General features: G+C 39.7%; 1 protein-coding gene across 5 annotated transcripts in view; it reads left to right on the top strand.

The window, feature by feature from the left end:
- Positions 1–8,586: 8,586 nt before the first annotated feature.
- LOC126161968 (myoneurin-like) overlaps positions 8,587–16,618 on the top strand; it is a 76,205-nt gene continuing 68,173 nt past the window's right edge. For 4 of the 5 annotated variants that reach the window (XM_049918154.1, XM_049918157.1, XM_049918155.1 and 1 more), the window contains exon 1: positions 8,587–8,873. The gene's annotated coding sequence lies outside the window, so the exon portion shown is untranslated. Of the gene's footprint in view, positions 8,874–8,950; positions 9,359–16,618 lie in introns of those variants that run through there. The other variant, XM_049918158.1, reaches the window with a different exon arrangement.

Here is a 16,618-nt window from a genome sequence, read left to right as displayed (position 1 = left end):
TCAAGGTCATGGGTACTTCAGTTTTACATATGTTAGTACTTCCCCTGATTAGGTCTGTTACAAATAATTGGTTATTTACAGTGAAATATCAATTTGTACTTGGTATGTCCTAAATGTATCCATACTGATTAAACAATCAACTATTAATTTCTCTACTACCAAAAAATTACAATGTACAGAAAACTGTCCTAATTGTACAGGAATTAAGGCTTGTATCTTGACTTCTTTCGATTTCTGACCAGTGGTAGTACGTACCTTGCAATTTTGCACTGGTAGTGTGGGTATACGTCCATGTTTCTTCAATTCTTGAAAGATTCCCTGCGACATCAAATTAGTTGTAGCACCTGTGCCAAGCACAATTGGTACATCAAGGTCAAATATTTTGGCTTTAATAGTAGTTTGTACTTTGCTCTGTTTTTCTGCGTACCCTCATTATCTTGATACAGATCATCTCTCAATGATTATCATGATCGTATCTGATAAAGCAAGACTCGATCAAGCTCGTGCCACCGCTCCCCTCCAAGGCCACAGAATGGGGGACTACCATGATCAGTTCAAGTTTTCCAGGGTCGCGGTGGTATCGATTCTAGGTTAGGCGTAACTTCCACTATGTTGACCATTGGTGCTTTGTTATGGCAATTAGTGTCCTGAGAGGCTCTCGACTGAAATTCTGTTTGCCTCTGCGTGTTATTCGGCATATGTGTGTTACTTTGCTGGCCGAATTTCGCTGTCTGTGGGTTATTCGGTTGTCTGTTATTGTTTTGCGTTTGCCAAGCGATCGGCTGGTTATTGCTGGTACCTTGTGTCTGCACATATTGTACAGGCTGGCCATACGCTATTCGCCCATTGTAATTGTTTTTGCTAAATTTTTGCCCATTTCTTTCATATCCACCTTTGTATTTACAGCTTTTTCCATTGCCATTGGGATTACCGTTACAATTGCCATAGGTCTGTGTGGGGTACTACGAATCCGTTGTTTACTTGTTGGTCTGTAAATCTCTGTGTCGCTATCGGCGTATTAACAGGTTTCGTTTGTACTGGTCTCTTTTCTTATATTAAATCTATTGAGTCCAGTACATATAGGAAGTATTCGGTGTCGTGTTCCGTGATGGTAATGAGTTTTTCCCTAATGTGGGCAGGAAAACAGCTCTTTAAAATTTTCAGCACGTCTACTTGAGATACCAGGTTCGTCCAGTACCTGGTTTTATTCAAATATTGAAAATAGCCCCTTAGGCTTCCATACTTGCTATTGAACGGTGTTGGGTTGAATACTTCATGTATCAGCCTTTCTTGTACAGCCTCAGACCAATATTTATCCAGAAATGCTCTCTCAAACTGTTCATAATAGTGGCAACCTTCCGCCATGTCCATAGCCCATAGCAGAACGTCACCCTGTGTGTATCCAACAGCAAATGTAATTTTCTGGGCTTCAGTCCATGTACGAGTTAAAACATTTCGAAATGCTCTGATAAAGACCACAGGGTGTGTTCTGTTCCCTTCAGAAGTAAATATCGGAAATTGTTGATGCCTAAGTTTTCCCTCATCTGCAAGTAACGTTGACAAACACGCCGCACTGTCAGTGACTGGCTTGTTTATGTTCACTTGTGGGATAGCACATGGAAACTGCGCTTGCTCGACAGGTGCAACTGCCAGCAAGGGTTGTTGCATTATGCAAACTTCGCTATTTTCCTTTGACGGATAACCCCATATTGTGGGTAACCAGTGAAGGTATCTAACTTCTCCAAAAACATAGGTTTGTTTTCTGTCATATGTCGTTTTGGAATGGCAGTAGTTTTAGCAACACTGCCTCGTAACGTTTTCTCTGGTTCCTTTAAACCAGAGTCTATTTTAGCTAGGAGTTGACTTTTTTCCTCCTTTAGAGCTTCTTATACAGTATCTACATAAATTTTACATTCTGACACTACCTTTTCAGCAAGGGTACTGCTCTTATCCAGCATCCTGGCTGCAGCTTTTTCAGTTATTTCCTTTACATCTGCACATAAATTTTCTATCTGTTTTTTGGCAAATTCTGACTCTAAACTTAACTGATCTAGTCTTAGACTCAGATTGTGTATCTCTGTAGGTAGGTTTTTGCATAGATCTTGCTGCTCAGTGACTGCATTCGTCACATTTTTTACCGATGCGTCCACTTTGGATTGTGTCTCCTTAATTTGAAAATATGTCCCACTAAGGTTTTGCAACTCACCCGCAAGCTGTTCCTGTTTACAATCTACGGATGTTACTTTTTCCATCAATGTATTTGTATTGCGGGACCTGTCGGTAATTATTTCTTGTTTTAGTTGTTTATCGAGCTCTGTGAACTTACCAGATAACTCATCAGATAATTCAGTGCATATAGTTTTGCTCACCTCACTCAACTGTTGACTAATACCATTCTTGAAACCGTTAAATGCCTGATTTTTCTGTGCAAACTGTTGTCCTCTATTTTCCTGAAATTCCTGTTATTTTGTAAGCTGTTGTGCTATTAGCTGCACTAGTTGTGCCAAATTGAGGGTATCTCTAGCATTTACAGTGCTTTTTTGAACTGTTTCCTGCTCTTGCGTTCGCGATGTAGTGAGCAAGTAGTCAGAGGAAATTTCGCTGTCGTGCCCTTCAGTTTCACTATTTGGAAAAACGTTTCCTGGTGAGAACTGAGAAATTGTCTTATCGAGTGTCAGAAAAGTGACATCATGATTAATTATATCACCACTGCCATCATTTTTTAATTGTGGGCTGCTAACCTGGTTGTTTTGGTAGCCATTGCCCAGTTCACGATTTGGCACGTTACTTTCAGTTGTTGCCAAGCTCGGATTTCCGCCATCTTGGAATTGCATTTTGTCATGAATTTTCAACAGAGGCCATTTCCTTTGACTCCATTGTGAACAGTGTTTAACAAAATAATGAAAAGAAAAAAAAATTTAAACATGAAATTTTTTTGTATTGCTACTTTTCTATTAAAGCAGATTTGTATGCATATTCATTAATGAACCTGATATTCTCTGACACAGTCTTACAGAATTTGAATGAATTATATTGTACTTTAATGTTGACTTTACACAAGTTTTCGTCTTTCCTATAGAAATGCATTTTCCGTTAAGGATATTAATTGGAAGAAAAAGAGATTACCTACTGTGAGAGAGATGGTGCCAAATGCGGGCATATAAGCATACAGCATAGCAACTTCCTACCTTAACCGCTGAAATCCACATTCCCAGCGCATCTCGTTTGTAGGCAGAGTTTAATTTTAATTTGCCCCTTCAAGTTTTTAATAGTTCCAATCTCACGGACATGTAACAAATGCAACAAAGGCCTCATTAGTTTCTTGTAACGATAAAATTGATCATTTGTCTCAAAACATTTTTATCTCAACAATTGAGATTCATATTCCGCCCGGCGCCGTCCTGTCACGGTCTCCATTGAATAGTGGCGGGTGGAATAAAATGAATATATAATGGGAACTGATTAATAATTCCTGTTTGAATAATTAAAAAAAGAAATTTTGAAAGAATAATTGAAAGAAATTGGACGGTACACATATCCTGAGGGAACTTTAACTGGCATTAATGTCAACAGACCCTTAATATTCAATACATATATTCAGCATTTAAATTTAAGTTCTTCTTTTTCTTGTTACTGCCATTGTACATAGGGCTTGGTATGACAATACTGGTTCCGGATCCCCCCCCCCCCTTATGCTCAGAAAAGACAAAACACAAATAATAATAATAATATGTTACATTACAAAAGTATTCTAATATCGGTACATGGTAGCAGTCTATTATAGTCCAGGTGTTGAGGTGCCAGTAATTGCCACACAATCGCCATTATCCATTTTGAGGACGAGCTTGATAGCATAAGGCCAGGGACTGATGGATGGCCGAACAGTACTAGCACACAAGAGTTTGTCCAAGACAGCTTTTGCCACTTGAGTTTGTGTGGAGGCAGGCAGAGGGAGCAGTGCAATGGTAAACCGGCGGGTCAGGAGTGGTGCTGATGTGATAAATTGTCCCACATACCAGATGGTACAAACCGCTTGCAGCCAGATGGGCTGGCGTGGAGACCAAGGGAGTAGCAATAGGTGTTATTGTAACACCATCGTCAATGAACAACTCTGTTGCAGAGGCACTGTCAATAACACTGGGTGCGGTCAGTTGAGCACAGTTAGGAAATGGCACTTGACTGACCTCTGATGAAGTTGTCAGGCAGTGGGTGTAGCTGTTGCAAAGTGGTGAGCTGCTGTTTAGCAATACGAAGCTTGTTAGATATCTCAGCAGTGTGTGAGCCAAGGTCATTGGTTGCTTGCATATCCAAGCTGGAACACTACAGTTTGGAGTGTTAGCATATGTCATGCAGAGCTCATCCGGAATCGTCTACATTTCAAGATAAGATCAAGAAGCGTCTCTGGCTGCAAAGTAGGCATGACGGTATATCACTGGCAGGAAGGGAATCACAGATCTTGCTCCTGATAAGCTTTGGACCATTGTGGTGCAGAAGGAGAGCGCAGTTCAGGTCTGGCAGTAAATGATTGAGCCTGAGGAAATCAGCTCCCAAGACAGGTTCCACCATTTCAGCTACCAAGCTGGACATAGGTGTGTGGTTGCCAAGATCGAGAGTGATGAGGTTTGTGCCAACGACTGGTATCACAGAGTCATTAACTGTTTGCAGTTGCATGGATGAAGGTGAAAGTGTAGTGAGAGCGAGATACAGTGGAATTGTGCTAACATTGGCATTGGTGTCGACAGGAAGGAAAGAATTCAGTTGTGCATCGTAAATGAAGAGGCGAGAGCCATCCAGTCGTAAGTTAGACTTGCAGATGCTATCTTGAAGTGGCGATTTGCCGCAACTTGCAGAGCATGAGCCACCTCGTGCACCAGTATCAGGCTACGAGATAAGTTTGGGTATGACCAAGGCAGTCTGCAACGTAGCATGTCAGAGTCAAAGCAAATGGGGAACCAGCAGAAACGGTGCACATGAATGGGTGTAGTGCCCAGCTGATTCACAGTGTTTTGGCTGGCAAGCACAGGTTGGTGAACGGACAGAGGTGCATTAGTGCCAGTGTGCACTGAAGGTGTTTGTTTATGTTTGTCACCTGGGAGACCACACAGAGCAGTATTGGGTAATGGCTCAGCAAGGTTCAGTGAATCCCGGTAGAAATCAGATAGCTGGCATCCGCATGGTAGAAGGTAAACAGTAGTGGCTGGGAACGTAGGTGGGGCATTGGGTAGGTTCGATTGGAGTTGTGTGTTGTCAGCAATGTAGGTGGACATGCTGCCAGCTGTAGTGCGGTCACGATGAGAGTCAATCAACAAGCTGTGCTGTGAGTGACCTAGCCTTCGGTCACCAGACATAGTTTGAGATCTAGTGGAGTGTCTTCATATGCGAGTGTCACTGTTTAAATGCTCTCCAGCAGTTTTAATAGTCATGAAGTCTACAAGGCATGATCGAGGAGGAGGCTCATGCCAATTTGCAGGCGAGGCTCGCACCACATTGCAAAAGGCTTACTGTGACTAAGGTTTCTCTTATCACTAGATAAAGCTGTTCCTCTGGCAAGCAGGATAGAGGTTGAAGCAGAAGGGCCTTGACAGTCTCATACTCGTTAGTTTGCATGTGCACATCAAGCAGAAAATCGCTAATGAGATTGGCGTTATCACTGAGGTGATCGAGAAGTACCAGTAATTTGTTATTGTTCTCTGTGATGCCTGCAGATAGCATTATGCACTCACTAACTGCGAACTACAGCATATGCATATCCACAATTAATGGACGGAGTTTAGGTTGAGGACATGCGGAATTGTAAGGGCCATGGTTATGTGAGGCTGGCACGATCAAGAAGTGGGCATTGCTCGGAGTGGTAGAAGAAGCAGAAACGGAGACGTTGTGGAGTGGCAGTTATGTAAAACAGCGAAGGGCTGCACCTTATGGTAGGCATGTCAGGTGCGGGAGTTTCGGGATGGAGTGTGCTCTGATGAGACAAATGTAAAACAGCGAAGGGCTGCGCCTTATGGTAGGCATGTCAGGTGCGGGAGTTTCGGGATGGAGTGTGCTCTGATCAGACAAAGGTATGTGCAGTGCATTAGACATTGGCCAAGTATGAAGGTGGGCATGACCGGCTGGTCCATGGGAGCTGTCAGATGCTGTGATTACATGGTATGCTCATGATGTAATGAATCTTGTAAAGCAGTTGTGCTGAATCCCAGTGCTACACATCCATGGAGGAGTTGCAGTGTGTGCACACTGAGCATAGCAGTGGCGGTTACAAGTGAATGCGGGGCAGATGGTGGAGATGTGAAATAACTCAGGTGATGTGGCAGTGGTCGCAACATGATGACAGGGGCGAATGCAGCATGATGACATAGTTTGTGTTGGGTAGTTCACTTTTATGTCAAGGAAGATCATTTAAACTCATGTTCTTTTATATGGGAGGGGGTAAATAGTCAGAAACTGTTTGAGGATCGTTTAACAGGGGCTATTGTTGGCCAACTATCATGGCACTCTTGGTGGGTGCAGATAGTTTTGCAGAACGCTGTGAATGTTAATGCATGTAGATTCACTGTCATCACTGTCACTAAAGGAGTGTCCAAAAAAATAAGTGTCATTATTTCCTGCGTGGAAGCTTGGAGCGCTATATGTATGATGACTGGGGCAGCAGGAAGCCAGTGTTTGCCTGGAATCATATTTGTTGTCACATCAGAATTGCTAGGCAAATAGTCATTCGCCATCATTACAGTGCTGTCAGTGGTAGAATTCAACACGTCATTGGCCGGTTTGGTGTGAAGCGATGTGACTCTGGTGTCGTAGATGCAGATGCACATGTAATCATTGTCGTTGGTTAACTACACACTGAGTTTGCAGCTCATGGTCTGGTGACTAGCATTACTACCTCTGGATCACAGGGTCCTGGGTTCGATTCCCGGCTGGGTTGGGGATTTTCTCTACCTGGGGACTGGGTGATTGTGTTGCCCCCATCATTTTGTCATCCTCATTCGTGATAGTTGACTGCGTAAACAATTGGAGTGTAAAAAAAAAATTAGACTTTGAATGGGTGCTAATGGCTGTGCAGTTGAGTGACCCACAAACCAAATATCATCACCAACTACACACTGCTGGATTGGACACTTCGTCCAGGTTTTGGCGAAATGGTACCAAACTGAGGCCTGGAAAGATCGTGGAATTCACAGGCATTGACGAAGAGGTGAGGCTGCCATCCCTCCGAGCAGGAAATGGTTGACTTGAAGGTAGCTGTGGCATTGTAGGGCATTGGACCAGTGCGGGAAATTTTACTTTTTAAATGCGGCGTGGCTGAAATTTCCAGGTCACCACTGTAGGAAGTACGGTACTTGGGATAGTAGTTACATATAACAACAACTAACAGTTTATAGGATTCCATTCAAATATATTTATGCCCTACAAGGTAAAAAAAACATGTTGTCACAAACATTGATTAGAGCGAACTAACTGTAGGTCCAGAGAGGTTAGTCGAGCTACCTCAGGGCAGCAATATTGTTCCTGGAGAGCCTATGCAGCTACATCCCCACACTTTTTTTTACCCTTCTGCTTTTTATAGACAAGTTTCTACAACATTTTTTGCCATCACATCAGAAAAGTAAAACCGTACACTAAGCACAAAAACTAAAAAATACAAGATCAATGCTCGAATTTTGGAGTAATAAAAAAAGTGACAACCAAAGATATTTTTTGTAGGTTTTCTATTGCACTGATTCATATTGTTGAGTCTGTTCTAATTAATTACGTTACAATGACGCTGTATAAAAATCTGTCTCATGCAGAAATACTTAGATACATGTGTGAGTTTGAGAACCTGCATAAAGTGAAGGAAATTAATCACACTTATCTCCATATGAACATAGTACAGCCTACCGATGTGTATACACTGACTGGCAATTTACTTAAACACACTTGGAAATTTATCCAGCACTTGTCTCAAAAACACACTGTCATAAAATTGCAGAAATTATCTTTACATTAAAAGACTATATAATACCATATCTCTATATTTTTCGACATATAGGCCTAAAGTGGCTCATATCAAAATGACATTTACGATTATACATTTGTTGTATGTACCTATGAAAAGTAACTGGTCCTCCTTTCACATACTTCTCTTTACATCCGTAGCGATGACAATACTGCAACATAGCTGTTACTAAAACTCAAATATGAAGATACAGTATAAAAAACAGGGCGAGTAGTATAATATTCAAGTTTCGCTATTACCACAAATTGTAGACACAAGCAGCGTCGTCCCAAAATCTCCAGACGATTCCGCTTTGATATTGAGAAGATGCGCATAGATTTTGCTTACTCCAAAGCTATACATACTCTAAGGACGTCAGAGGCATAGATGTCTGTGATGTACGTGGCGCGTTTATGGCATGAGCACAGACGTGAAGTACATACACCATAGATAACAGAGCATTTCCAACTCACAGACATGTATGGCTATGTTCAATTACGTCTAGTATGGAGCCCTCTATGACATCATTAATTTTAGCCAATCAGCAACCGCGATGCCTGCGTGCCCCGAAATCCATCTAATGAGATCACTGGATTTTTTTACATCGTTGGCTCGTTACAAAAAAATTGTTACTGATCAATAATTTCGTCGTAAACAGTTAAGAAACACAAGTCGTGTATGTGTTGTTATAGATGTTTGAAGAATTGTGTGTGACGAAAATAAAACATACGTCAAATGAAACGTTAATTTTCGTTTAGTACTTGAAGTAGTAAATATTAAACAACTCGCATCCATAAGATGTATTATTAGACCAACATGTGGAATATGTTGGCCAACACTCGAAATTAAAGTATCGGAGACAGTGTGCAGCACGATGTAGTTCTTTTCTAGCAGAAAGGTACCAAAATATTGATCACTAACGCATTATTTTGTATTGTCTAGGCCCGAGACTTCCCCAAAGCGAGGGGACTGCAAGTAATTCTGCTGATGCTAAGCTGTTTGCGGGGAAATTCTAGTGTCCGACTCCAGTTTGTGTATATTTGTTACGCAAATGTTTTTTTAAAAAAATATGAACTCGTGTAGAGTTTTTATCATTCGTATAGTGATCAAATGAATGCGGTTTGGGAACTTGCTATAGTGTGGTTTTGTAAATACACAACTATCAGTAACGTAGCATTTCAGCGGAAACCATTACCAATGCTGCGACGTTGAAGTTACTTATGAAAACACATTTTAGCCTATGTTTCCCTTTTGATATTCAAATGCAACATGCAGCTTTTGAACGTGATACAAGAAAACGCTGTTTGAGAAAACAGCACAGACGCTAACTGTGGCTGGGAAACAAAACCCCTGACTGTGTTTTCTCATCACCAACATTTTCAGGTGCAGCACATGGCAGAATACCTCCTTTACCCAAATTCATAAATTTATTACATAGATTTTATTTTTCGTATATAATCCGAGCAATTTTTTGTGAATCTGTGGTACCTGGCGGCACAGTTTATATGTATGCTTCTTTTTATATATTTATTAATCTATTCCTTGTTGCCAATCATGTATTTCGTAGCGTGGAGGAAAATATCCATGACCAAACTATGTAATATTTTAGCTGACAGACCATGCTATTAAATTCTCTGAACATGGTTTTCCATACTCTGCACTTTGTGTGGCCCAATGCTTCATGCAAGTCTTCCAAGTGAATGCCATTCCAGTTCTTTTCATACCAAGTATGTTTGGTGTGCAACTGGTGATGGTAGAGAAGAGAGAAGGTTGTATCCAGTACTAGTATTTTGCCCCTCTCCAGTCAAACACCATCTGGTGGGCTACAAATGTCTTATTTCATGGCCAAGCTCTCAGATCTATGGGCAATGACAGTGAGTGTCACATGCCTGCTCTCTTATAATATACACCATAAAGAGATGTTCTTGAATCCAGGACATTGTTGTGATGTTTCATGATCATGAATTTTATGCAGCTATTTCTTGTTTCCTTGTCAGGCAAATACTGGTAATTCCAGTTCCTTCCTTCACTAAGAACCAAACCTCTGAGTTGAACAGCACTGTTGATTTGTACATCAGTTAGCTATACAATATAGGTTTGTCATTATGTCAACTACTACAATTACTGATATTCTTTTTATGTGATAGCAGTCAGCGGTGTTCATTTTACTCAGTTTATGCTTCAAATCTGTGGAAATGAAAGTGTCTGCATAATTAATTGTATGCTTCGGTACTTAGTCTAACAAAAACAGGTTTTTATGTTTCAAGGAATAGACTTTTGTGTGGTATTAGCACTACCTTTTAGGATGTGCTCTTTTAATTTGGTTGCTGAATATCCTTACATACTTTTTTGAACTGTCCCAACCTCTTGGGGCAGTCTGACCAAATAAGAATCCTAAAATGAGGTACTGTAATAATACTGGGGGATAAGTCACTTTAGGATTTTGTAAGTTTTCTCCTTTTTATAAATGCATGCTAGATCCTAGTGGAATCCCATCACTGAATTGCCACTACTGAGTAGTTTCACTTGTGAAAATCAGTTTTGGTGTACACTGACATCATATTGGGGAGTTGCACCTACCTGCCTGCATTCCTTTTCATTTGACTGTTACATTTAAAGAGAGCTACCAATTTAAATGATAGTCATTGTCTGCAAATTATTGTACATGGTCAATGAATCTGACAAGAAATAAGTGGCAGCCTAGCCACCAGATAAGAAGCTGCTGCTTCCAGCAATGCCATTTTATATGGTAGTGGCAATTACTAGTAACATCCACTTCGTTATTTTCACGTCAGAAGTGTAACTCGGTCCAGGACACCAAGATGTCAATTTTGTTATTGTTCCAACCAGATTTTGGGAAGTATGTACACTATATTGCTCAACAGACATTGTTCGAATATACGCAGGAAGAAACTACTACAGTTTGATAAACACTGGTCACATATGGTATAACTCCAAGTTAATTATTATTTTTTCATCTTTCATGATAAATTGTCGCAAAAAATATACATCCACATTACCAGCATATGTAAACCGGCAGTTATTGTTAACGGTAGCTACTGACATTTCAGAAAGTCATTATGACATGTGAGATGTTGTAGTGGGGTATTTTTTCAATTGTTAGTATGCATGCCCATCAGAGTAAGGAGTCTGCTGGCAGTGTGCACATAATTTTCATGCATGAATATAGAATTGTAATGATGTAACTGCAATCACTCTTCTGTGTATCGAAGCCAAGTCATGATTATATTCAGAAATCTTTGTAGGAATTCCAAAGTTCTTTGAAGGGCTCTTGGCATAATATTCAATAGGTGCTTGGTATTTTCAGAGTGCAGAACTGTAGAGTTAGTTTTAGCCAAGTCATCTTGATAGGCTGGTATGAAATTATCAAGAATATATTAACATTTTTCTTTTTAATTTGTCATTCATGTATTTACAAACAGTTAATTAGCAATTGCCACTTAATTCATTTAGTTGTTCAGCAGGGTGTTGCTGTGCATTCTTTTCAGTTTCAAGCAGCATGGAACTTTTGTAAATGTTCTGCTTACTAATGACTTGCAGACTTTTTTAAATTTGCCCCAATATACCAGACTAGTTTTTGTAATGCAAAGGATAAGTAAAATTGAATATGTACAGACTCAGATTTCCATAGTAGTTGTTGGGTCATTCCAGTGTAATGGAATGGGACATTTGCATTACATTTTAACAAGTTTCATATTTCAAAATTAAATTTCTGTTGAAAGAACTCTCTCTCTCTCTCTCTCTCTCTCTCTCTCTCTCTGCAGCCATAAAGTGGCATTGACCTTAATTGCTGTCTCTGACAGAATTACAATGTCACAGGCAAAACTCAAGGTTTTTATCCTACTTACTCCAAGTTTTTCCTTTGTTTCCTTTGCTGTGTGCTCAAAATATAGATTGAATAACATCAGGGATAGGCTACAACCCTGTCTCACTCCCTTCTCAACCACTGCTTCTGTTTCATACCCCTCAGCTCGTGTAACTGTCATCTGGTTTCTTTACAAATTGTAAATAGCCTTTTGCTCTCTGTATTTTACCCCTGCCACCTTCAGAATTTGAAAGAGGATATTCCAGACAACACTATCAAGAGCTTTCTCTAAATCTACAAAAGTTATAAACATAGGTTTGCATTTCCTTAACTTATCTTCTAAGATAAGTCATAGGGTCAGTACTGCATTGCATGTGCCTACATTTCTATGGAATCCAAATTGATCTCCTCCGAGGTCAGCTTCTACCAGTTTTTCGTGTTAATATTTTGCATCGATGACTTATGACAGTGACAGTTAAGTAATTTTTACACCTTTTAGCATCTGCTTTCTTTGGAATACAAATTATTATATTCTCCTTGAAGTATGAGGGTATTTTGCCTGTTTCATACATCTTACTCACCATATGGAAGAGTCTTGTCATGGCTGGCTTTCCCAATGCTATCAGTAGTTGTAATGGAATGTTGTCTACTCCCGGGGCCCTGTTTTGACTTGTCAAATTTTAAACATGGTATCATATCTCCCAACTCATCTTCATCTGTATCCTCTTCCATTTCCATAATAGTGCCCTCAATTACATTGCCCTGCTTTCCCTTCTTTGCTTAGGACTGGTTTTCCATCTGAGCTCCTGAGACTCATACAGGTGCTTCTCTTTTCTCCAAAAGTCTCTTTAATTTTCCTGTAGCCAGCATCAATCTTACCCCTAGTGATATATGCTTCTATTTGTCCTCTAGCCATTCCTGCATAGCCATTTTACATTTCCTGTTGATCTCATTTTTGAGATGTCTGTATTCCTTTTCGCCACCTTCATTTACTGCATTTTTATATTTTCTCCTATTCGTCAGTTAAATTCAATATCTCTTGTGTTACCGAAGGGTTTCCACTAGCCCTCGACTTTATCCTCTGCTGCCTTCACTATTTCATCTCTCCCATGTTACCCATTCTTCTAGTACTGTATTCCTTTCCCATGTTCTTGTCAATCGTTCCCTAATGCTGCCTCCAAACATCTCTACAACATGTGGTTTTTCAATTTATCCAAGTCCCATCTCCTTAAATACCTACATTTTTGGAGTTTCTTCAGTTTTAATCTACAGTTCATAACCAGTAAATTGTGGTCAGCGTCCACATCTGCACCTGGAAATGTCTTACAATTTAAAATTTGGTTCCAAAATCTCTGTCTAACCGTTATATAATCTGAAACCTTCTGATTTCTCCGGCATTTTCCACATATATAGCCTTCTTTCATGATACTTAAACCAAGTGTTAGCTGTGATCAAGTTATGCCCTGTGCAGAATTTTACCAGATGGCTTCCTCTTTCATTCCTTACTTCCAGGCCATATTCACCTGATACTTTTCCTTCTCTTACTTTTCCTATTGTCAAATTCCAGTCCCTAATGACTAAAGATTTTCATCTCCCTTAACTGTCCGAATAATTTCTTTTACCACATCATACATTTCTTCGATCTCTTCATCATCTGTGGAGCTAATTGGCAAATAAACTTGTACTACTGTGGTAGACATGGGCTACAATAATGCATTCACTATTCTGATTTTAGCAGCTTATCAGCATTCCTAATTTTTTTTATTCATTATAAAACCTACTCCTGCATTACTCATATTAGATTTTGTATTTATAACCCTGTATTCACCTGACCAGAACCCTTGTGCCTCCTACCATCATGCTTCACTAATTACCACTATATCTAACTTTAACCTATCCATTTCCCTTTTTGAATTTTATGGCCTACCTGCCCAAGGGATCTTACATTCCACACTCTGATCCATAGAATGCCAGTTTTGTTTCTCATGATAACAATATCCTCCCGAGTAGTCCTCACCCAGAGATCCAAATGGGGGACTATTTTACCTGTGGAATATTTTACTCAAGAGGATGCCACATTTAATCATACCGTAAAGCTGCATGCCCTCGGGAAAAATTACACCTCTGGTTTCCCCTTGCTTTCAGCCATTGGCAATATCAGCACAGCAGTGCTGTTTTGGTTGATGTTGCAAGGCCAGTTCAATCAATCATCCACATTGTTGCCCCTACAACTACTGAAAAGACTGCTGCCCCTCTTCAGGAACCACACATTTGTGTGGCCTCTCAAATAGATACCCCTCTGTTGTGGTTGCACCTACGGTATGGCTAACTGTATCACTGAGGCACGCAAGCCTCCCCACCAGCGGCAAGGTACATCATTCATGGTGGGGGGGGGGGGGGGGGGGTTGGGCGGCGATTACCGGCATACAGTATGACTTTGATTAGTATTTGTTACTTATAAAACATAATTGCATTGAAAATAACATTACTGTTTTGTAAATAATATGAACTTCTAGATTTCACTGTGATGGAATACGACAGTTAAGCATACATTTTTTCTCTGCGTTAAATGGTATGTTTCGATTACAGCACAAGTAAATTTTATGAATTACTAATAGAAATGCTACAGAATTTATAAAAACACAAATACAGAAAATTAATCATACTATACCTAAGAAAACTTGCCTTCTGAAATTATTTCTGTCTTATTAGCGGAAATCTAGGTTTGCAGTCACTGTTTCAAGGTAGTTACTGTGTTCCCCTGTATAGTTTTTATAGTATAGGCAACCATGAACTCTGCTGCAACATATTTACGTACAATAATCAAGTAATTAAAAAAATACTTTTTATGTGGTTAGTTTCACTTTTCATTGGCTGGTACTGTTTCATGAATTATTTGTTTTGAATACTAAATTGAAACACCAATGGCAGAAGTAACCCTTTTCTTTTGAAGTACATTGTGTATATGTGTACTCTGTAAACCACTATGAAGTAGAAGACAGAAGGTACTTTCCATTGTACTGGTACCAGTTATTAGGACTGCTGTCATGTATGGAGTGTGGGAGGAATGATTACTTAAATGCTTGTGTGTGTACTGTAATTAGTCTAATCATATTTTCATGATCCCTGTGGAAGCAATATGTAGGGGAACGTAGTATATTCCTAGATTCCTTAGTTGTTGTAGCTAGCTGTTAGGATAGTTTACTACTGTATTCAGTGCTCTGGTAGTTGAGGAGTACACATTGTTTGGCATTTCCATGATGTTCTGCCATGGATCAAATATACCTGTTACTTTTTAAATGACTTTATATCTGCCACCAATTACAATATCCACATTGAATTTTTGACCTTACATCATTTTCAAGTGGTGGAGCTTAAAACACAATAGTAGTCATCATTAGTAAAAAGACTACAGCTGTCTTTTCAGTACCTATAACCACTTAAAAATGATTTAATGTCAAAATTGGAATAGAGGATATTGTAATAAATAGTACAGTCGATGGCTAATATGGAGTTATTTAAAAAATTATGCGAGACACAGAAAATACAGTCATGTAAACGTGTGACTATTAATGTAGCCTGTGTGTGTGTGTGTGTGTGTGTGTGTGTGTGTACGTGTGTGTGTGTGTGTGTGTGTGTGTGTGTGTGTGTGTGATCAACATTCTGTGTTAATCTTTTGTTGCAAGGAATTTACCCTGTATCCTATTAGTACTATTTTATATCCCTACATATTTTTTGCACTCTGTAATAAGCAGTAAAGGTAACAGCTCACTAAATATTAGAGGCATTGGGTTGTTGAAAGCCTCATAAATGAGACTGAAAAATTTGCTGGCTGTTTGGTGAGTAAGGCTATGGTTCATTATATAATAGTAGCTCTGCTCTACAGCTCGAGCAGTAGAACTTATGTGTGAAGCTAGAGTTTACTGTTTTACACATTCAAAGTGTTCTCAATCTGTACCAAGACCTTTCTACCGTATGACCATATTATGAGACACACCAGATATGTATGTTTATTAATTTATTTTTCACTTCTGGTCAACTTATTATCATTATTTTGAAGCTTCTGTTTCTACCTTTTATTCAGAAAAGGAAACACAGTGATGAGAAGAAGTATATTGCCCATTGATTGAATTGAAATTCTCTGTTATATATCTCTGCAGCTTCACTACAGTTTATTTGCCCTCTCTCAAAGTAATCCACTTTTTTCGCCCTCATTGAAAGAGAGAGACTTTTTTCCTCTTTCCCACTACCCCACAGTTTTTCTCATTTGAAGTCTGATATGATATACTTTTGCGTTCACCCTCTCTTTCTGAAAGAAGTTTCCGTGGCCCTAGTGATTTTACCAGTACTTACATCCCGTTTTAGTCGACGTTCTTATTGTAAACCTTATTGGATGTAATCCATTAATAAGGAAAATAATATGGAAAACAGCTAAAATTATTTTTGAATTTTTCAGCTAGTTTGACAGAATTGTTTCCCAGAGGACTAAGTGGGTCTATGAAAGAGCTGCATACAATATGCTTGATGTATAGATCACTGCTGCCTTGTGGGCAGCTTTGTGTGTCTCCACACACATCTACCACTATACTCATCAAACCATTGTGAAATGCATGGCAGAGGAAATGTCCCATTGTACCAGTTGTGATGTATAATTTTATATACACTCCTGGAAATGGAAAAAAGAACACATTGACACCGGTGTGTCAGACCCACCATACTTGCTCCGGACACTGCGAGAGGGCTGTACAAGCAATGATCACACGCACGGCACAGCGGACACACCAGGAACCGCGGTGTTGGCCGTCGAATGGCGCTAG

This window comes from Schistocerca cancellata, chromosome 2 (genome assembly GCF_023864275.1).
Source record: "Schistocerca cancellata isolate TAMUIC-IGC-003103 chromosome 2, iqSchCanc2.1, whole genome shotgun sequence".
Lineage (NCBI taxonomy): Eukaryota > Metazoa > Arthropoda > Insecta > Orthoptera > Acrididae > Schistocerca > Schistocerca cancellata.
Note: the sequence above shows the minus strand (reverse complement) of the source record. Positions and strands in the feature narration are given on the sequence as shown.